The sequence below is a fragment of the Pelobates fuscus genome, chromosome 8 (genome assembly GCF_036172605.1).
Source record: "Pelobates fuscus isolate aPelFus1 chromosome 8, aPelFus1.pri, whole genome shotgun sequence".
Lineage (NCBI taxonomy): Eukaryota > Metazoa > Chordata > Amphibia > Anura > Pelobatidae > Pelobates > Pelobates fuscus.
Genome location: NC_086324.1, coordinates 8,836,396 through 8,852,161, shown reverse-complemented (window position 1 = coordinate 8,852,161; position 15,766 = coordinate 8,836,396). Strand labels below are relative to the sequence as shown.

The 15,766-nt window shown below is 48.1% G+C and overlaps 1 protein-coding gene across 1 annotated transcript in view; it reads right to left on the bottom strand.

Annotated features, from left to right (window-relative positions):
* PTPN4 (protein tyrosine phosphatase non-receptor type 4) overlaps window positions 1–13,160 on the bottom strand; it is a 77,888-nt gene extending 64,728 nt beyond the window's left edge. The window contains exon 1 of the mRNA XM_063429232.1: window positions 12,742–13,160. The gene's annotated coding sequence lies outside the window, so the exon portion shown is untranslated. The remainder of the gene's footprint in view (window positions 1–12,741) is intronic.
* Window positions 13,161–15,766: the final 2,606 nt, after the last annotated feature.

Sequence of the window (15,766 nt, the reverse complement as noted above, 5' to 3'; positions counted from 1 at the left end):
TAGCAGAGTTAAAAGTGGTTAAAGATCCAGATTGAAGATGGTTCAGATCATGAATGCACCGGGAGTTAAAGGGAAACTCCAGTGCCAGGAAAACAATCCATTTTCCTGGCACTGCAGGTCCCCTCTCCCTCCCACCCCCCAATCCCCAGTTGCTGAAGGGGTGAAAACCCCTTCAGTCACTTACCTGAGGCAGCGACGATGTCCCTCGTCACTGTCTCCTCCTCCGCGCCGCTCCTCCAACTGATTCCGTCGGCCGGTGGGCGAGACTGGTTCCACCCACCGGCCGAAGAGACCTAATGCGCATGCACGGCAATGCCGCGCATGCACGGCAATGCGGCGCATTAGCGGCAATGCCGCGCATGCGCATTAGCGCTTCCCATAGGAAAGCCTTGAAAAAGATTTTCAATGCTTTCCTATGGGGAAATGAGCGACGCTGGAGGTCCTCAAACAGCGTGAGGACGTCCAGCGACGCTCTAGCAAAGAAAATCTTTGTTATAAATCAGGAAGTTGCCTCTGGTGGCGGTCTAGTAGACAGCCACTAGAGGTGGAGTTAACCCTGCAATGTAATTATTGCAGTTTATAAAAAACTGCAATAATTACAGTTGCAGGGTTAGGAGTAGTGGGAATTGGCACCCAGACCACTCCAATGGGCAGAAGTGGTCTGGGTGCCTGGAGTGTCCCTTTAAATCAGATAATTATACAGAATTATTTTCAAGTAGTTTAAAAAGCAAAATGAAGATAGTCATACAGAAGTATCCTATGTAGCCCATCAAAACCTGAGAAGCTTAAAGGATCACTATAGGGTCAGGAACACAAACAAGTATTCCTGACCCTATAGTGTTAAAACCACCCTCTACCCCCTCCTGGGCCGCTCATGCCTCCCTATAAATAGCAAAATCTTACTTGTATTCAAGCCTGAAGCTGTAACTCTGCATGCTGTTTTACTCAGAATAGTAACCTGTCTGCTGACATCTTCAGAAGTGGTGGGCTGATCCAATCACAATGCTTCCCCATAGGATTGGCTGAGACTGACAAGGAGGCAGATCAGTGGCAGAGCCAGCATGATTCAATCACAGCCCTGGCCAATCAGCATCTCCTCATAGAGATACATTAAATCAATGAATCACTATGAGGAAAGTTCAGTGTCTGCATGCAGAGGGAGGAGACACTGAATGTTTGGATGCATTTTAGGCAGCCATGACCCAGGAAGGATCTGTAAACAGCCATCTGAGGAGTGGCCAGTGAAGTTATCACTAGGCTGTAATGTAAACACTGCATTTTCTCTGAAAAGACCGTGTTTACAGCAAAAAGCCTGAAGGGTATGATGCTACTCACCAGAAAAAAAAAAATCAATAAGCTGTAGTTGTTCTGGTTACTATAGTGTCCCTTTAAGTCACAAAGCACCATATTTCCATGTAATGTAATGAATGTATGTAATTTCTGAATTTGAGATTTCACAGCTCTGCTCCCATATAAACCGTGTCACAATGTTATACATGTTCCTTGTCCCTGCTAATAAACTTTCACACCATCAGCAAAAGAAGAAAAGCAAATACTGGATAATAGAACATCCATATATTATTTACAAATTCTGTATGCAATAAAGATTTATAGAAAATGTCATTTAAATTCCATGACATCCTAATTTGGCATTCTTCCCAACTGAGAACTCACTGTTGTCCTGCCATCTTATGACTCCCACAATGAAGACTCTCTGGCCATATACATGGATGTGTCCAGCCTTTTAAATGTTATTAGAGAATCCCACCATAGTACTCGCTGACTGTATACGTGGCTGTATCCAGCCTTTAACATCTTATTAGAGAATCCCACCATAGTACTCGCTGACGGTATACGTGGATTTGGCCAGCCTTTAACATGTTATTAGAGAATCCCACAATGAAGACTCGCTGACTGTATACGTGGCTGTGTCCAGCCATTAACATCTTATCAGAGAATCCCACCATAGTACTCGCTGACTGTATACGTGGCTGTGTCCAGCCTTTAACATGTTATTAGAGAATCCCACCATAGTACTCGCTGACTGTATACGTGGCTGTGTCCAGCCTTTAACATGTTATTAGAGAATCCCACCATAGTACTCACTGACTGTGTACGTGGCTGTGTCCAACCTTTAACATGTTATTAGAGTATTCCACCATAGTACTCACTGACTGTGTACGTGGCTGTGTCCAACCTTTAACATGTTATTAGAGTATTCCACCATAGTATTCGCTGACTGTGTACGTAGCTGTGTCCAGCCTTTAACATATTAGATAATCCCACCATAGTACTCGTTTGCTGTATACGTGGCTGTGTCCAGCCTTTAACAGGTTTTCAGAGAATCCCACCATAGTACTCGCTGGCTGTATACGTGGCTGTGGCCAGCCTTTAACATGTTATTAGAGAATCCCACCATAGTACTCGCTGACTGTATACATGGCTGTGTCCACCCTTTAACATGTTATTAGAGAATCCCACCATAGTACTTGCTGGCTGTATACCTGGCTCTGACCAGACTTTATGTTGTAAACATATGTAATTGTTATGCTTGCTTTTCCTTTCATACCAATTTGTCAAATAAAGTATTTTGACAGAAGATTCACATAAGGAAGACTTAATAGATCATCTATTAACCCTGGATAAATCTGGCCATTGCCATCATGCGCTAAATCAAATAATTACCAAGCACGAATGCCAGTCCAGCAAGGAATATATGCATACCTAGTGGAGGACTTCTGGTCTATCAATGTTTTAACCCAAAGTCTGCACATTTATCTAATATAGTGAATCTCTCTGTAGTGATCACCAATGCCATTGCTGACCAGTACAATCTAGTGAATAAAAATAGGTGGTAAACCAGAAGAATGAATTAGTAACAAATCATGAGGAGTGAAATAAACGTGGTGACTTGTGCGGTACAGCAATTAGCTCACTACTGCCAATACAAATGGAGAGCCAGCTATTAATTATTTAGCAGTGCATTCATTTGCACAAATTAAAAGCAGGAGGCAGAGGTTCAAGAAGAAACACAGATCTGACTAATTCAAAACTGATCTGCTGACATGACACCATACCATGATTAAATATTATATGATAATCTATACACATACACATGGTGTTAATAGGTAAATTCTTCAACTTTTCCAGCACATTTATTGTGGCTCTCAATCAGCAGCTTTGTGAATAATCCACATTAAAGAAAGGAGTACTACAAGCACCATATATATTACACATGGCTGAGTGTGCTGGGCAGCAGTCTTAGCCAACACTGGATGGGCTGATGTGTAAGTTCTCAGAGCCACAGAAGAGAAGATGGACAGCAGGTGCTGGGAGACCCCTGGTTTTGTCAGACTTCTAAAATACCCAATGTGCCCATGAAGCCCTACTTAGGACAGGGAAAGCATAGACAGCATTAGGATTGACCTAGTGATTTCATAATTTAGTGGGTGCTTAATGCAGACTCTGCACAGTTAAGGAAGTACCTTTTTAACACATTAACTCTATAGCTGTACATAAAAATAAGAATTGGATAGATTGAATCCTGCACGGACTCAAACAACTGTGCTATCATTTCCCATGCAGACAAACGCTCACCTCAAAGTGCTGTTTGTGCTGTATTATTCTTAAATTACTCTTGATTTGGGGGTAATAAGCAGTAACAAATCAAGATATATTGATAAAAATAAACATGATTGGATACTCCCAATATATAAAATCAATTTTTAAAAAATTGAAGCGTATATTTATTTATTACTGCCAATTATAAAGCACCAACATATTTCACAACGCTGTACAACTGTGGGAGAACGTACAATATAAACAGAGCAATACAAAAGGTATGCCTGTGAGCAGACATCTAGCTATTAAAGCTTTTTTATACAAAGTACTTTGATTGCCGGTGAGCTTACAATCTAAAACTATATACACAAACCAGCATACACCTGTAGCCACATACTTCACCATATCAACAGGCTTGTCATAAAAATGGCCACTGCAATATTACTGCTGTTTTCAAACCCAGTGTAGCTCAACAAAGATAAATTGTTCCGCTACCGTGTCTGAAAGAGAGATTCTAAATGGTTTTCATACGAGTTCTCATAAGAATGTTGCCAGCAGCGCAGTAAGCAATGTACAGTAATTGTCCCTGGAATGAAAATGAAGGCTAAAGGGTATTCATTCATCGAATAATTGGCCTGGAGCGAACAGACATTTTGTGCCAATACTTTCCCTGTAATAAGATTACTAAAGCAGTATGGCGCTTTACCTCAGCTGATAAGAAAGATGCACTGCAGCGGTCAGGCTCCAACAGAGTGCCTGTGTTTTGGACATCGTTAACACAATATTGCAAGGCAGAAAATCAGCAAAATCAGCCATCGCACACCATTCCCAGAATGCGAGGTGTCGTTTACTGGGGTCCAAACACAGGAGGTGCCTATCCTAATAAATAACAGTCACTAAAATAGCCCAGATCTGTGGCTTGAGGATATCAGAAAGAGTGCTGACCTGGAAGCATGGTACAGGAGTGATGGAGTGATGGCGTTCCAAATAATAAAAACAGCACATCACCATGGGGTTTTCTGGAGGGGTACAAGATGTTCCTGTGCACTCTGCCAACAGGAAAGTGTTATGAATGTGACACCACATCAGTTGTGTGACCACAGCTCCGCACATCAAAGCCATAACGAAAGCTTCACAGCAAATAGATGTATTTAAAAAGCACAAGCACTATCTGTGAAACACCCCAGCACTAACAAGCAGTAAGGTGACCAGGTCCACCATGTTTTCCTGGATACTTAATTTCTGCAATCTACTGGTCAGCACATGAAACCCATTATTATTTCATTATTTAGGGTATATATACACTGGGAAACCGGTTCCTTGGAACCTACTTTTCTACCATACCCTTACCTTTTGTGTCACTTTACCCCACTCCCTCTAGCATGTAAGCTCACTGAGCAGGCCCTCAATCTCTCTGTTACTGTGTCACTATACCCCACTCCCTCTAACATGTAAACTCACTGAGCAGGCCCTCAATCCCTCTGTTACTGTGTCACTATACCCCACTCCCTCTAACATGTAAACTCACTGAGCAGGGCCCTCAATCCCTCTGTTACTGTGTCACTATACCCCACTCCCTCTAACATGTAAACTCACTGAGCAGGCCCTCAATCCCTCGGTTACTGTGTCACTATACCCCACTCCCTCTAACATGTAAACTCACTGAGCAGGGCCCTCAATCCCTCTGTTACTGTGTCACTATACCCCACTCCCTCAATCCCTCTGTTACTGTGTCACTATACCACACTCCCTCTAGCATATAAGCTCATTGAGCAGGGCCCTCAATCCCTCTGTTACTGTGTCACTATACCCCACTCCCTCTAACATGTAAACTCATTGAGCAGGGCCCTCAATCCCTCTAACATGTGAACTCACTGAGCAGGGCCCTCAATCCCTCTGTTACTATGTCACTATACCCACTCCCTCTAACATGTAAACTCACTGAGCAGGCCCTCAATCCCTCTGTTACTGTGTCACTATAGCCCACTCCCTCTAACATGTAAACTCACTGAGCAGGCCCTCAATCCCTCTGTTACTGTGTCACTATAGCCCACTCCCTCTAACATGTAAACTCACTGAGCAGGGCCTCAATCCCTCTGTTACCGTGTCACTATACCCCACTCCCTCTGTTGTGTGTCCAACTCATCTGGTTCAAATATGTGTCTGTTAGTACACCCATTGTGTACAGAGCTTGTTGGCGCTTTATAAATAATAATAATAAATAATAAATAAATATAATAATAATAATAATAATAATAATAATAATAATAATGAGACTGTGGCACAAGCCAGGTGAAAGATGAGTCACAAACAATTACAAAGGTGCCAAAAACATACATGTTTTGTCTATATACACATAATCAGGAACCTGATATATCGGTAAGCTTTAAATATCCCTTTCCAGTGATTGTGGTATTTCTGAGATTCCCATTATGAAAAACATTCAACATTTACCTTTTTTCCTAACAATCTTTTAAAGCTTTATTGCTTAGATAAAAATTTGTATGGGGTGGAAAATCCACCGGATTCACATGTGGTGGTAAAATGCCAACGTCATTACATTTGGAATGCATGTAGTAAATTGAAATAGTACATACAAATTAGAAATAAATAAAAACCATACAAAGCATACTTGCTCCAAGTCACTGAGATGTTAAAACAACTATATTAAACTGTAACGCCGAAGGTTATGCTAACCGGTTAATTATATAAAGCATCAGATTTTACATGTCAGCAGCAATGTCCTGGACTGAGCGGGTATATTGGAAAAGGTAAGATTGGCCACTGGGATTTTTTTTTAAAAACTATTCTTATTTAAGAATGCAAATACTACAAAGGATCCAACTGGCTAGTTCCATAAAACACATTTTTGAAAATTAGTGTTTTAGTTTTTAATTAGTACAGGAAGCAGCCTATAAGGATCCATCAATTGGAAAAGTAAATATGGCAAATCAGGTTTTTGTTATTTTAAAAACCCTGGACCCTGCAAAGTCTAGGGACTCTGTTATAGATTGTTTATTTTAACGAAAGATAAAGAAATAGGTGCAGAATTCACAAATATTTTAAACATCACATGTCTCTCATACAGTAGAAGATTGAAATGATAACACTGCAATATGTACAGTAAATATTACCAAGCACATTCAATGCACAAATCATTACAATAGCAACAGCATTCCTTTTATCGACAACATGTAAAATGGTCTTTTAAAAGTGATACGTGGAAAAAATGTAATAATTTACTTGAAAAGTCATTGTAGTATATTGCATGATGGGGAATGCTGGCATACAAGAACACTACAAAACTACTACCATGCTTCCCCCTACAACAAAAATAAACTGCAGTGTACTCAGAGACAAGGAGTTGTTTACATCAAACATGGAACATTTCCATTATAAATACAGATGTTGAAGCATATGATTTAGATAATTTCAACAGCCGTCAGCCAGCCTAACAAACCCTGTATGAGTTAACCTTAAAAGTGCTGGCAGCAACATGGCTCACCACCTCTCGCTAGACATGCAAAGAGTTAAAGACAGATGTGTCAAAGTCCATGCCTGCATGACAAAACTGGGATATTTGGGAAATGTTAAAGAGGCAAAAGTGCTAGCTATGATGAAATCTGATGGAACATTCCATTTGTTTCCATGAGGAGGGGCCCCACGTTTAGCACTTTGACCCAGAATTGGTCCATATAAATGTATGCCATGCTGTAAAGGTTGCAGATAAGAGCTCTTCCAAGCTGGGCACTGATGGGTTAAAAAGGTTAAAAAGGCAGTGCAGTTTGCAATATATACAGAATTATTCATCAATCAAGCAATACATATGGTAAAGGCCCTGGGCAGACTGGGTATGCTCATTTTAAAGCTATGTAACATATGTTTTGATTTGGGTCTTTTTGTTGTACCCTTTAAAAACACAGATAATTCACTATTATCACATCATGGCTTTATCTGTTTGAAATGCAAAAAGCAGGGCAAGAAATAAAAACAGAAGCTAAAGGGACATTGCAAAGCATTCTGCTGTGGGAAAAGATCCTATGGACGCTAGTAAGGCTTAGTCTTTAAATGCAGCGTATTGTTCTGTAACATAGAAGGATATAAATTGCATGTACCCCATGTAAACAAGAAAGGCAGTCAACACAGTGATTCACAAAAGGATCAGAGAACTAATAACCCTGCTTGTGAACAGGTGCCCTGATGCTATTTTGTTAACAGCACCTAGAAAAGGGGAGAAATATCCAGAAGCTGGTTTGCCCCTACTCGCTTGGAATGTATTCTGAGATCCCTGTGCTATAAATATTTTCCAATGTAATGTTAGGAAAATGCAAATCTACAGTCTAACTAATGTACATGGCAAAAATAAAAAAAATAAAAACAATGGAAGATGAAAAGCAAGACTGCAAAGGCCCAAATGTTGCATAAGAAGGTATCAAGGTGATTACATTTGAATGTTGCATTAGTAAATAGAGAGTTTTAGAAGGTGTTACTAACAATTGCCATTTACATAGCTCAAACATTCTGCAGCTCTTCACAGTTTTACAATAGAGATACAAATCAGAAAAATATCTGACTAATTAATATGAAAAGAAATGCAGAGTAAGCAGCTCTTCTCGAGTGATTTTACAATCTAGAAACATACACATATAGCGTAATCTAATGGGTTAAAATAAGGAAACGAGATGTGCCCCTACTCCTGTCTGAGCCCCTGAACTGGAATCTGAATTCCCATTAGCGGTGCACTGAATCTGGCAGAGCATATGAATAAAGGAGAGCAGTGGCTAATTAATAAATACAGAACAGATATTGATTAATTAGCAGGTATAAACGGGCAGTATGGTATAATCAGAAATGAAAGCCCTATTGGTAATAAAGCAGTGAGTTGCTCTAGTAGTCAATAGATCTATGTACCAACATAAACAGGTGCAGTGGTGATAGTTAAGACAAGGAGTACACTGTTAACAGGAGGCTCAGTGCAGACAGTAAAGGGTACTGACTACAGGAAAACAGTGAATGCAGTTAAGGGGTACTGTAATGACGGGACACAGTGCTAGAAAGTGGGTGCACAGATGACAGTCATGGGGTGCATAGCTGACCGAGGGAACAGAGCTGAGAAGAGTACAATGTTGACAGTTCGTATGTGGTAATGTGCTGACAAAGGTATAATGTCTACAGAGGATACAATGCTGACAGTTAGTGGGGGTTTAGTGGTAACATGGAATACAAAGTTGACAGTGGGTGTTTAATGTTGACAGGGGATGCAATGTTAACTATTATTTAAGGTTCATTGAGAACAGTGAGGCTGAGAGGCCATACAATGCTTACAGTTATTAGGGGTTCAGAGTCAACAAGGGGTGCAGTTCTGACAGTCGGGGCAATACTGACTATTAGTGGGGAGTGCTAACAGTGGGAGCAGTACTGACCATTAGTGGGGGGTGCAGTGCTGACAATTAGTGGGGGGTGCAGTGCTGACAATTAGTGGGGGGTGCAGTGCTGACAATTAGTGGGGGGTGCAGTGCTGACAATTAGTGGGGGGTGCAGTGCTGACAATTAGTGGGGGGTGCAGTGCTGACAATTAGTGGGGGGTGCAGTGCTGACAATTAGTGAGGGGTGCAGTGCTGACAATTAGTGAGGGGTGCAGTGCTGACAATTAGTGAGGGGTGCAGTGCTGACAGTGGGGACAGTGCTGACCATTAGTGGGGGGTGCAGTGCTGACCATTAGTGGGGGGTGCAGTGCTGACCATTAGTGGGGGGTGCAGTGCTGACCATTAGTGGGGGGTGCAGTGCTGACCATTAGTGGGGGGTGCAGTGCTGACCATTAGTGGGGGGTGCAGTGCTGACCATTAGTGGGGGGTGCAGTGCTGACCATTAGTGGGGGGTGCAGTGCTGACCATTAGTGGGGGGTGCAGTGCTGACCATTAGTGGGGGGTGCAGTGCTGACCATTAGTGGGGGGTGCAGTGCTGACCATTAGTGGGGGGTGCAGTGCTGACCATTAGTGGGGGGTGCAGTGCTGACCATTAGTGGGGGGTGCAGTGCTGACCATTAGTGGGGGGTGCAGTGCTGACCATTAGTGGGGGGTGCAGTGCTGACCATTAGTGGGGGGTGCAGTGCTGACCATTAGTGGGGGGTGCAGTGCTGACCATTAGTGGGGGGTGCAGTGCTGACCATTAGTGGGGGGTGCAGTGCTGACCATTAGTGGGGGGTGCAGTGCTGACCATTAGTGGGGGGTGCAGTGCTGACCATTAGTGGGGGGTGCAGTGCTGACCATTAGTGGGGGGTGCAGTGCTGACCATTAGTGGGGGGTGCAGTGCTGACCATTAGTGGGGGGTGCAGTGCTGACCATTAGTGGGGGGTGCAGTGCTGACCATTAGTGGGGGGTGCAGTGCTGACCATTAGTGGGGGGTGCAGTGCTGACCATTAGTGGGGGGTGCAGTGCTGACCATTAGTGGGGGGTGCAGTGCTGACCATTAGTGGGGGGTGCAGTGCTGACCATTAGTGGGGGGTGCAGTGCTGACCATTAGTGGGGGGTGCAGTGCTGACCATTAGTGGGGGGTGCAGTGCTGACCATTAGTGGGGGGTGCAGTGCTGACCATTAGTGGGGGGTGCAGTGCTGACCATTAGTGGGGGGTGCAGTGCTGACCATTAGTGGGGGGTGCAGTGCTGACCATTAGTGGGGGGTGCAGTGCTGACCATTAGTGGGGGGTGCAGTGCTGACCATTAGTGGGGGGTGCAGTGCTGACCATTAGTGGGGGGTGCAGTGCTGACAGTGGAGGCAGTGCTGACCATTAGTGGGGGGTGCAGTGCTGACAGTGGGGACAGTACTGACCATTAGTGGGGGGGTGCAGTGCTGACCATTAGTGGGGATGAAGTGCTGACCATTAGTGGGGTATGAAGTGCTGACCATTAGTGGGGGATGAAGTGCTGACCATTAGTGGGGGATGAAGTGCTGACCATTAGTGGGGGATGAAGTGCTGACCATTAGTGGGGGATGAAGTGCTGACCATTAGTGGGGGATGAAGTGCTGACCATTAGTGGGGGATGAAGTGCTGACCATTAGTGGGGGATGAAGTGCTGACCATTAGTGGGGGATGAAGTGCTGACCATTAGTGGGGGATGAAGTGCTGACCATTAGTGGGGGATGAAGTGCTGACCATTAGTGGGGGATGAAGTGCTGACCATTAGTGGGGGATGAAGTGCTGACCATTAGTGGGGGATGAAGTGCTGACAGTGGAAGCAGTACTGACCATTAGTGGGGACAGTGCTGACAGTACGACCATTAGAGGGGGGTGCAGTGCTGACCATTAGTGGGGACAATAATGACCATTAGTGGAGGGTGCAGTGCTGACAGTGGGGGTAGTACTGACCATTAGTGGGGGTGCAGTGCTGACAGTACTGACCATTAGTGGGGGGTGCAGTGCTGATAGTACTGACCATTAGTGGGGGGTGCAGTGCTGACAGTGGGAGCAGTACTGACCATTAGTGGGTGGTGCAGTGCTGACAGTGGGGACAGTACTGACCATTAGTGGGGGGGGGGGGGTCAGTACTGACCATTAGTGGGGGGGGGGGTCAGTACAGACCATTGGTGGGGGGTGCAGTGCTGACAGTGAGGGCAGTACTGACCATTAGTGGGCGGGTGCAGTGCTGACAGTGAGAGCAGTACTGACCATTAGTGGGGGGTGCAGTGCTGACAGTGGGGACAGTACTGACCATTGGTGGGGGGTGCAGTGCTGACAGTACTGACCATTGGTGGGGAGTGCAGTGCTGACAGTGAGGGCAGTAGTGACCATTAGTGGGGGAGGTGCAGTGCTGACAGTGAGGGCAGTACTGACCATTAGTGGGGGGGGTGCAGTGCTGACAGTGAGGGCAGTACTGACCATTAGTGGGGGGGTGCAGTGCTGACAGTGGGGGCAGTATGGACCATTAGTGGGGGGGTGGGGGGTGCAGTGCTGACAGTGGGGGCAGTACTGACCATTAATGGGGGGAGAACTGACCATTAGTGGGGGGTGCAGTGCTGACAGTGGGGGGGTGCAGTGCTGACCAATATTTGGGGGTGCAGTGCTGACAGTGGGGGCAGTACTGACCAATAGTGGGGGGTGCAGTGCTGACAGTGGGGGCAGTACTGACCAATAGTGGGGGGTGCAGTGCTGACAGTGGGGGCAGTACTGACAGTGGGGGTGCAGTGCTGACAGTGGGGGGTGCAGTGACCATTAGTGGGGGGTGCAGTGCTGACCATTAGTGGGGGGGTGGAGTGCTGACCATTAGTGGGGGGGTGGAGTGCTGACCATTAGTGAGGGGGTGGAGTGCTGACCATTAGTGGGGGGGTGGAGTGCTGACCATTAAGGGGGGGGTGCAGTGCTGACCATTAAGGGGGGGGTGCAGTGCTGACCATTAAGGGGGGGTGCAGTGCTGACCATTAAGGGGGGGTGCAGTGCTGACCATTATGGGGGGGTGCAGTGCTGACCATTAAGGGGGGGTGCAGTGCTGACCATTAAGGGGGGGTGGGGTGCAGCGCTGACCATTAGGGGGGGTGGGGTGCAGCGCTGACCATTAGGGGGGGGTGCGGTGCTGACCATTAGGGGGGGTGCAGTGCTGACCATTAAGGGGGGGTGCAGTGCTGACCATTAAGGGGGGGGTGCAGTGCTGACCATTAAGGGGGGGGTGCAGTGCTGACCATTAAGGGGGGGGTGCAGTGCTGACCATTAAAGGGGGGGTGCAGTGCTGAACATTAGGGGGGGGGTGCAGTGCTGACCATTAAGGGGGGGTGGGGTGCAGTGCTGACCATTAAGGGGGGGTGGGGTGCAGTGCTGACCATTGGGGGGGGGGGTGCAGTGCTGACCATTAAGGGGGGGGTGCAGTGCTGACCATTAAGGGGGGGGTGCAGTGCTGACCATTAAGGGGGGGTGCAGTGCTGACCATTAAGGGGGGGGTGCAGTGCTGACCATTAAGGGGGGGTGCAGTGCTGACCATTAAGGGGGGGTGGGGTGCAGTGCTGACCATTAAGGGGGGGTGGGGTGCAGTGCTGACCATTAAGGGGGGGTGGGGTGCAGTGCTGACCATTAGGGGGGGTGCTGTGCTGACCATTAAAGGGGGGTGCAGTGCTGACCATTAAAGGGGGGGGGTGCAGTGCTGACCATTAAAGGGGGGGGTGCAGTGCTGACAGTTAGGGTCCCCACACACACCTTATAACCGGCTGCAGAGTGAGGGACACTGGGGGCTTCTGACAGGATCCGGCGAGACGAAGGCTCCTGGGGGCCCCTGAGTCGGTCCTGGGAGTGGAAGGCTCCTGGGGGCCCCTGTGTCGGTCCTGGGAGGGGAAGGTTCCTGGGGGCCCCTGTGTCGGTCCTGGGAGGGGAAGGTTCCTGGGGGCCCCTGAGTCGGTCCTGGGGGGCCCCTGAGTCGGCCCTGGAAGGCTCCGGTGGCGGCTCTCGGGGTGCCTGGCTGCGGCTCCGGGCCCTCAGATGAGCGGGGTGCGGGCGGGGTGGGGCCCCGGGGGCAGTGGGGGGCTCCTCATGTCGCGGGGTGCAATGTGGCTGGGGCCCCGGGCGGCCCGGGGGTGTGTGAGGAGGAGCTGGCTGGCTGTTCCGCCCCCCGGGGCCTGAATCAAAGACTCCGGACCCTCCCCCTCCCGCTCAGCCCAACATGGCGCCGGCTCCCGCGAGATCTCCGCCTCCCCCCGCATGACGTCATCGCCATGACAACCGACAGCCTGAGCCTTCCTATACAGAGACTGCCACTCCCAGCATGCTCAGCCTCCATACACAGAGACTGCCACTCCCAGCATGCTCAGCCTTCCTATACAGAGACTGCCACTCCCAGCATGCTCAGCCTTCCTATACAGAGACTGCCACTCCCAGCATGCTCAGCCTTCACACACAGAGACTGCCACTCCCAGCATGCTCAGCCTTCCTATACAGAGACTGCCACTCCCAGCATGCTCAGCCTCCATACACAGAGACTGCCACTCCCAGCATGCTCAGCCTTCATACACAGAGACTGCCACTCCCAGCATGCTCAGCCTTCATACACAGAGACTGCCACTCCCAGCATGCTCAGCCTTCATACACTGACACTGCCACTCCCAGCATGCTCAGCCTTCACACACAGAGACTGCCACTCCCAGCATGCTCAGCCTTCATACACTGACACTGACACTCCCAGCATGCTCAGCCTTCACACACAGAGACTGCCACTCCCAGCATGCTCAGCCTTCATACACAGAGACTGCCACTCCCAGCATGCTCAGCCTTCATACACAGAGACTGCCACTCCCAGCATGCTCAGCCTTCATACACAGAGACTGCCACTCCCAGCATGCTCAGCCTCCATACACAGAGACTGCCACTCCCAGCATGCTCAGCCTTCATACACTGACACTGACACTGACACTCCCAGCATGCTCAGCCTTTACACACAGAGACTGCCACTCCCAGCATGCTCAGCCTTCATACACTGACACTGACATTCCCAGCATGCTCAGCCTTCCTATACAGAGACTGCCACTCCCAGCATGCTCAGCCTTCCTATACATAGAGACTGCCACTCCCAGCATGCTCAGCCTTCCTTTACAGAGACTGCCACTCCCAGCATGCTCAGCCTCCATACACAGAGACTGCCACTCCCAGCATGCTCAGCCTTCCTATACACAGAGACTGCCACTCCCAGCATGCTCAACCTTCCTATACAGTGACTGCCACTCCCAGCATGCTCAGCCTTCCTATACAGAGACTGCCACTCCCAGCATGCTCAGCCTTCCTATACAGAGGCTGCCACTCCCAGCATGCTCAGCCTTCCTATACAGAGACTGCCACTCCCAGCATGCTCAGCCTTCCTATACAGAGACTGCCACTCCCAGCATGCTCATCCTCCATACACAGAGGCTGCCACTCCCAGCATGCTCAGCCTTCCTATACACAGAGACTGCCACTCCCAGCATGCTCAGCCTTCATACACAGAGACTGCCACTCCCAGCATGCTCAGCCTTCCTATACACAGAGACTGCCACTCCCAGCATGCTCAGCCTTCATACACAGAGACTGCCACTCCCAGCATGCTCAGCCTTCCTATACAGAGACTGCCTCTCCCAGCATGCTCAGCCTTCATACACAGAGACTGCCACTCCCAGCATCCTCAGCCTTCATACACTGCCACACTGATACTCCCGGCATGCTCAGCCGCCATACACAGATACTGACACTCCTAGCATGCCCAACCTTTATACACAGACACTGACACTCCCAGCATGCTCAGCCTTCATACACAGACACTGACCCTCCCAGCATGCTTAGCCTTCATACCCAGACACTGACACACTCAGCATGCTCAGCCTTTATGCACAGACAGACACTGACACTCTCACATGCTCAGCCTTCATACACAGATAGCATGGTCAGGCACTGACACTCTTAGAATGCTCAACCTTCATACACAGAGAGCTACTGACATTCTCAGCATGCTCAGCCATCTTCATGTAATATGGCTGATGTATATCAGCTCAATGAAGTGGTCTGGGTGCCAGGTCCCTCTAGGGTTAACCCTGCCTGCTGTAAACATAGCAGCTTCAGAGAAACTGCTATGTTTACATTTGGGGTTAAGCCAGCCTCTAGTGGCTGTCTTCCGGACAGCCACTAGAGGCGCATCTGCGACGCTGGAGGCATATTATGCCTCCATCACGCAGAGCGTCCATAGGAATGCATTGAAAAATGCTTTCCTATGGACACTTTGAATGCGCGCACTGCCGCGCATGTGTATTCCGCTCCACTGATGTCAGCCGGGGGAGCAGACGGCGGGGGAGGAGAGGTAAGGGAGCCCGGCGGTGGAAGAAGGTGAGTAACTGAAGGGGTTTTAACCCCTTCAGCACCATGGGAGGGGGATCCTGAGGTTGGGGGCACCCTCAGGGTACTATAGTGTCAGTAAAACCGATTGTTTTCCTGACACTATAGTGATCGGGGAAGACCTGATGTGAATGCAAGCGCAATGGCCACGCTCGCAATAGTATTTTCCCATAGGAAAGCATTATTCAATGCTTTCTTATGGGGAGTCCGGTGACGCTGGAAGTCCTCATTAATAACGTGTGGACGGCCACGGCCTGAATCATTTAGGTGACCAAAAGTCGCCTTCCAGGCCAGAAGTCTCTCTAGTGGCTGTCTGGGAGACAGCCACTAGAGGAGGAGTTAACTGCAATAATTACATGTTCAGGGTTAAAGG